This window comes from Vicugna pacos, chromosome 5, assembly GCF_048564905.1.
Source record: "Vicugna pacos chromosome 5, VicPac4, whole genome shotgun sequence".
NCBI classification, from domain to species: Eukaryota; Metazoa; Chordata; class Mammalia; order Artiodactyla; family Camelidae; genus Vicugna; species Vicugna pacos.
The window spans coordinates 8,577,449-8,584,143 of NC_132991.1; the positions used below are offsets into that span (position 1 = coordinate 8,577,449).

Genomic DNA, 6,695 nt, shown 5'->3' on the forward strand with positions numbered 1-6,695 from the left:
CCCCGCTTCAGTGTTACTCCCTGATTTCTTCCCTTCTGCTAATCACAGCTCAATCTTCCCTGGAAGCCCAGCTTCAGTTTACAGATGAGAAATCCAACGCTCAGAGAATGTAAGTAAGCTGCCCTCAGTCACGCAGCTGGGACGTGCTGGAGCAGAGATTTGCACGGAGTCTGGCTGAAGATTCACCCCAGAGTTCACACCTGCACAGCCCGCTGAACTCATCAAACGTGACCAGTCATCTGCTGAAGTCATGTTGCGGTTCTGGCCTTCCACTCCAGTGGGAGCCCATCACAGCACCTCCCTGCAGCCCTTTTCTCCCACTAAGCCACACATCTTGATGTTTCTCCATCAAATTCACACCCAGATGTAATTCTCCCCTGCACGATTCTGTCACTGTGAGTAAGGCTCTCCATCTCTTTTCCTTAGCAGACGTTTGTGCTTCCTTTCTGAGAGTGGCCTGTTGCTATCTGCTCGTTTTCTTTCGGGTTGTTGATTTTCCTCCTACCGTAGGAGTGCTTTCACATTTAAGGAAACTCACCCTTTGCCATATGTGTTGCAAATATTTTTCCAGGGTATTTTTTTTTCCTAGTGTGATTTTATTATAATATATAGTCAAATTTTCAATATTTATTTTTTGGCTTGACATTTACTGTCAAGCCAGTTGGCCTTCTTATGCAGTGTTCTTCTTGGCTTTTGGGGGTGTGAGGTCTCCCCTCACCCTGCCCTGAACTGTGCAGACTGATGAGTGTTGTCTATACGCAGCTTTGCCAGCCTTTCTGTTAAGGTTACTTTCAGCTTCCTCAAAAACAGGGTGAAACTTACATGTGAGCCCCTCCTCCTTGAGGATGCCCTGGTGAGGATGCAGGAAACAGGAGAGCAGGTGGTACCTCATGGTCCATCTGCCCAGAACTGTACAAGGGACAGAGCAGGAGGAGGCCTGAGGAGGCCCACTGGCTGGGATGACCTCTCCAGTCGGTGGGTGAGTGGAGGCTGGAGGGGCGGGGCGGGGCAGGGTGGGGTGGGTAGAAGGAACTGGGAGGGATCTGGAGGCAGAGGCCAGAGAGAGCTTTGTCAGGAGGGGAACGGAGGGCATTCCAGACAGGAGCAACGGTAGGAGCAAAAGTGTACAAGAGGATGGCCCATTTGGAAGATAACAAGACCAGCCTTGGCCGAGACAGGTTCCTATGAAGGATGAGAGGGTGAGGACCCGGGGCAGGCTGGGGACCCCGTGCTCACTGGGCCAGCAGCGGAAGCGGTCCTGGTGCTCACAACGGCAGGAGCAGCGACGCCCCCTCCCACAGCCGGGGACAGGCTCTGGGGTCCCTGGGGTCGGGGCAGCAGGGAAGGGCGGGGGCGGGTTCTTGGCGCGGTCTGCTGATGCCCTAATTAAGCCGCGGGTACATTTCCCAGCCCAACTGTCAGCCGCGCGCTGCGCAAGCCAGGAATGAATATTCCCAAAGCGTCAACAGAAGGAAGTTCTTCATAAAAACGGAGCCCGAGGGCGTGAAGGGAAAACAAGCCCTGTTCACACGCAGGCAGCGCATCCGCTCGGCACAGCCCGGAGGAGGCGGAAGCGCGGCCGGGCGACACCGTTGCGGGCGGCGCCGTGAGCGGGCGGCGCGCGCAGATGCTGAGCGTCCCGGGAGCTGGAGGCTCTTTTTCTGCCGAGCCTGCGCCCCTTTGCGGCCCGCCGGGCTCCCCGGCTCCTCTTGGCGCGGGCTCGGGGCCCAGGTCACCGCCTCCAAGGCCCCAGGTAGGGGCCCTCCCGAGACAAACAAGCCAGGAAGCTGGCCTGAGCTTCGCCCCCGTGCTGGGGCGCCCTGCTATTGGGCCCCGAGATGCCCTCTCCCTTCGTGACCTTGAGCACTTCATTCTCCTTCTCTTGCTTCTGTTTTCTTTTCGGAAACATGGGGCTAATAACACACACTCCAGGCTTGTAAGGGTGGAAGGGGATACATGTACATTACTTGCTGAAGTCATAGCTCCATGAATGAAAGGAGATTTGAGGGTGGAGAGCAGAAAAGATGTTTTAAAAGCAATTTCTCTTTCCCTGCTCTAGGGAGTTCGCCTTCTGTTCCTCCACGTGCTGCGGTAGCTGCAGAAAGACTCTCCAACAAGAGGTCATCCATCATACGGAGCCCTCTGTCTAAGCCCCTCCAGGGCTCCCTTCACCCACAAAACAGTCCTCAAACTGAGATGATGAAGCCCGTCCAGCTGAACCTGTCAACTTCCTTGGCTCCAGCTCCTTCTGGGCACCCGGGCCCCAGCCAGGTCCAGATCTGGTGGTTCCAACACCAGTCATGTTGCTTTGTCCCCTTCCCTGCCTCCCTCCCTCCCTCCTTTTGTCTCTGCAGAGGCTTTAGTGGGGATGCTGACAGTGTAGACTTGGAGGCCAGATTGCCAGGGACTGATCCCAACTTGATGGTCCGAATAGCACCTGGCCCCTTATAGGCCACATTGTTATTCACTCTGCATCCATCCTGCCCCCTTGAGCTCAGTGTCACCTCTCTCTCCACCAGCCAGCTATTCCTCTTGATTAGTAGCTCCAAGGGCAGGTGCCAAGCTTCCTTCATTCTGCTTCTCCAGCATCCAACACAGTGCCTGACACACAATAGGTGCCCAATGTCAATAACTGGCCATGCACATGGCAGCCTGGGTGGTGTGGATAAGCAGCCCTTAAAAGACCCTCTCTCCAACAAATAACACACATATGTAAAGCCTAAAGCTCCACCTTTGGTCAATTCTTTGGGCTGGACTGGCTACAGAAATTTACAGAGCCCACTGCAAATGAAAACATAGGCCCTTTGTTACAAAGTTAAGAATTCCAAGGTGGTGACAACAGAGTATTAAATTCAGCCTGCAGCCCTTCTGGGCACAGGGCCCTGCACTACTGCACGGGTTGCACACTGAAGTAGCCTTACCTCTGGATGATAGATGCCTTGAGTGTGTCCTATTAAAATATTATGACCACCATCCTTTCTGGGGCAGTTCCTGTAAGATAGTCATGCTCAGCTGAAGAGGAACATTTCCCTTATTAAGAAAGACCTGCAAAAACTTTGGAATTAGTGGGCAAGGATGTATCCGTTCATTTAGGTCAATGAAGCTTTGATTAAAAACAAAAGCGAGACCCTAAGTAGATTCTCCTTCAGTGTGGTTGTTAAGTTCCAGGGCTCTCAGCCCCCTGCCCTGCCCTCTGTCCTGCTAATCAAGCCTTGTGTTGGTACTGTGGTTATTTGTTGAGTGTTCACTGTATGCAGGCACTGCTCTAGGACCCAGCATGATCAGTGGAGATGAAGCCTTCCTAGGGCTGGCACTGTAGTGGGCAAGACAGACAGTAAAAATAAATAAGGGGACAAGTACACAGTATAATATCAGGTAGTATTTAGTGCTACTTGGCAAAAAAAAAAAAAAAAGAAAGGTTAAGGGTGGGTGTAATGGTAAAATAGAGTGGTTAGGGAAGGGCTCCCTGAGGAAGTACCTGTGGAGTGGAGACCTGGACAAGATGAAGGGGCAGCCATGCCCAGGTATGGGGATAAACTGTTCCAAACTGTGGGAATAGCAAGTGCAAAGGCCCCGAGGCAGGAATGTGACTGGCAAGAGCAGCAAAGGGGCAGAGAGATGTAGTGTTGGGGGAGATGAGATCAGAGATGTCCTGGCGACCCAGAGCAGGCAGGGGCTTGTAGTCTCCAAGGAGAGTTTGGATCTGATACCAGTTGGCCACAGGCAAGAAGTCATTAGTGTAATGACAGCAGGCTGTCACTTACCTTCCCAGAGGTGATTCCCAAACTACTTTTCCTCTGAATACTGAGCTTCTGTGTTTCAGCACTGCCTCTCAGGAGCCGTGGCAAGACCCAGAGTGCACAGAGGATGAGAGGCTGCTGGGTTCGAATTTTTTTGTGCAGTTACTGCTTTGGGACTTGGATTCAATGCTTCAGCTCTCTGAACTGCAGACTCTTTTATCGCATCCTGTAGCTTCGCTGGGAGGGCTCAGGATGTAAAGCCCCTAGGAGTAAGCATGACACACAGTAGGCCCTCAGAGGCACTTGGTAAGTGTTAGCCACAGTTATCACCCCTTTTACCTTTTTCAAGGGGGGTTCATGATTGGTTTTCATCACAGCATCGCTAGAACTCCAATGTCTGCATCTTCCTGGGGAACAACAGAGTTTTGTGATATGTGTTGTCATCAAGTTTCCTTCTGAGGGAGAACAGGAAGGGAATTTAATGTTCTATATCATGCCCCTGCCTGGCACTACTACCCTGTGCATAGACCTAGGACAGTCCTTGCCTGGGGCACAATAATTGCTCAAATAATCTTAACTGTCACATTGTTGGGAAGTCATAACCCTGTGTTTTCTTAGTAATACTTTGTGAATCAGACCCTCCAAGCCTACCCTTCCCTAGGCTGCCCCACAGGCAGTGACTTGGATGAAAACTTGGCTACAGGGACCCCTTTGGTGGCCACAGATGGCCACAGGAGTCTGTCCCACCGCACGTGCACTTGGCCCTAGCACTTCCCATCCAGAGGTGAAGTTGGATTCCCCTCCTCCTGGAATCCCAGAAGGGACACTGCCTGGGTTCTGAGCCTATAGCAGAAAAGGCCACACAGCTTTCCCCTCCCTCTGGGAAAGCCAGCTGCCACAGTAGAAGCCCAAGTACCTGTTGCCCTGGAGAGACCTAGACATGCCGGTGTGCCAGTGGAGTCGTGCTGGACCCTCCAGACCAGCCCACCCACACTTAGTGCCACGCAGAGCCTGCCCGAGCTCCCCACCCAAGGCTTCCCTGTCCCTGCAGCAGTGGGGAGGGGGCAGGGTGGAGGCGCCAGCTGAGGGTGGCTGCTAGGCAGACCCAGGATGCCTCGGCCTGCTCTGAGAAGCTCCAATGCACTCACATGGAATCTGACCCAAAGGAGGGGTGTCCCCACTGTGGGCTGCCTTTGAGGATGACCCCCGAACTGCCCCCAGCCTGCTTCTCCCATGCACGTGTCTTTCCAGCTCCATGTCCCATGACGTCCTGGTGGCTTGGAATTGGCCACTGTGGTGGGGATACCCACATCACAGAAATGGGCAAACACTCTAAGTCAGGCTTACTCCCGCTTCTTCCCACTGGGCAGGGCCTCTTCCTTCAAGGATCGCCTGGTCTCTTGGGAAGGAGACAAGTCTCATGTGACCACATCACTCCCACGGACCCCCTGTCCTCAGCACTTGGGGGCGGGGTGGCTCAGGCTTACCAGGGAGGTGGTCCATCTGTCTCTTGCTCCTCTGGCCACTCACCTAAGTCCAGGGTTCCACACTGCTTTCTCACAAAGACCCAGGCTCGCAGCATTCTTCCCAGTTCACAGTCAGGCAAACTGAAGCCTCTGAAGGTCAAAGGCCTTGCTGGAGTCTGTGTCGCTTCCTTGGGGCAGAGATGAGGGTCAGTCTCATGTTTCTTGGACTGAAGAGGACTCAGAAAGTCTGTGTCTTATCTTCCCCCCTTTCAGGTTGCAAAAGCCCAGAGCAGGGAGGGAACTTGCCTGCAGGTCCCAAACAAGTTAGAGGTAAAGTTCAGGACCCCTGATCCCCAACCAGGGCTGCCCTCACATCCTTTTCCTGACCGTGAGACCCCTCCAGTCGCCACCTCTGACCGAGACCCTGGTTCCTAGAGTGTGGACTGCCAGTCCCTTGCTGGTGGTTTGTGTGCAAGTTCAAGTAAAGACACCTCCCCCGACTCTGTCCCTGACCTAGGGTCTCAGCTCTGAGACTGTCTCCCACGTGCTTGGTGGGGAGTTTGCCAGGGCGCTTCTGCACTTTGTATTCTGCTTATCTCCTTGCAGGGTCAATATTTGCTATTTAAATGATGCTGTTTGCCTGTGTTTGAGGTCTTGCATTTTGCCCTGTATTCTGGGTCCTGGGAGGGAGAACGTGGGGTCAGTGAGGTGGCCTGGAGCTCCCAGCAGCCACTGGGAGCTGAATCCCCTGCCTGGGATTCACTCCTTTTTTCTCCATTTCATCCATATTGATACTTAGATACATGCACTTACTCGTGTTCACATCTATTCTTTCAAAAAAAGTTTCTCGAATGCCAGCCTCCTGCCAGGCACTTCTAGGTCTGGGACGCATAGAAGTGAATCAGTACAGTGTGTAGCAAAGACCACTACACTCTTGCCAAAACTCACTCCTCTATCTCCAGTGCCCTCCAGCATCCACTGCAGGTAGATGTGGTCAAGGGATGAGTTTGGGCCAGAAGAACAATGGCAAAAGAGACAAGTGCCGCTTCCCAGGCCTGTCTCAAAATCTTCTCCATCTTCTGGTTGGAATCAGAAGATCCAGTGGAAAACAAGGTTGCACCAGCCAAGATGGCAGCCATGAGGTACACTTGATTAGTTAAATTGGAATTTTAGTAAAATTTAAAATTCAGTTCCTCCATTGTGCTAGTCATATTTCTCTTTTTTTAAAACAAGTTTTTATTTTTAAATTTTTTTGTGGGGGAGTGGTAATTAGGTTTACTTATTTTTGTATTTGTTTAAATTTAATGAAGATACAGGACCTCATGCATGCTCAGTGGGTACTCTACCACTGAGCTATACCCTCTTCCCAGCTAGTCATATTCCAGATGTTCACTAGTCACACGTGCACACACAGACATCTCAGAAGGCTCCAATGGAGGGCGTGGCTCCAAGAGCCCAGGGTCCTGAATGACCCAGGGGAAGGCTGCCC

At 52.5% G+C, this 6,695-nt stretch overlaps 1 long non-coding RNA gene across 2 annotated transcripts; it reads left to right on the forward strand.

The window, feature by feature from the left end:
- Positions 1-1,049: 1,049 nt before the first annotated feature.
- Positions 1,050-3,133, forward strand: LOC116280509 (uncharacterized). Of its 2 annotated transcripts, none has more exons than XR_004189848.2 (2): positions 1,050-1,199; positions 2,060-3,133. It is a non-coding gene; the product is annotated as an uncharacterized lncRNA (long non-coding RNA). The 2 variants fall into 2 exon arrangements; XR_012073056.1 differs by lacking the exon at positions 1,050-1,199 and adding an exon at positions 1,639-1,753.
- Positions 3,134-6,695: the final 3,562 nt, after the last annotated feature.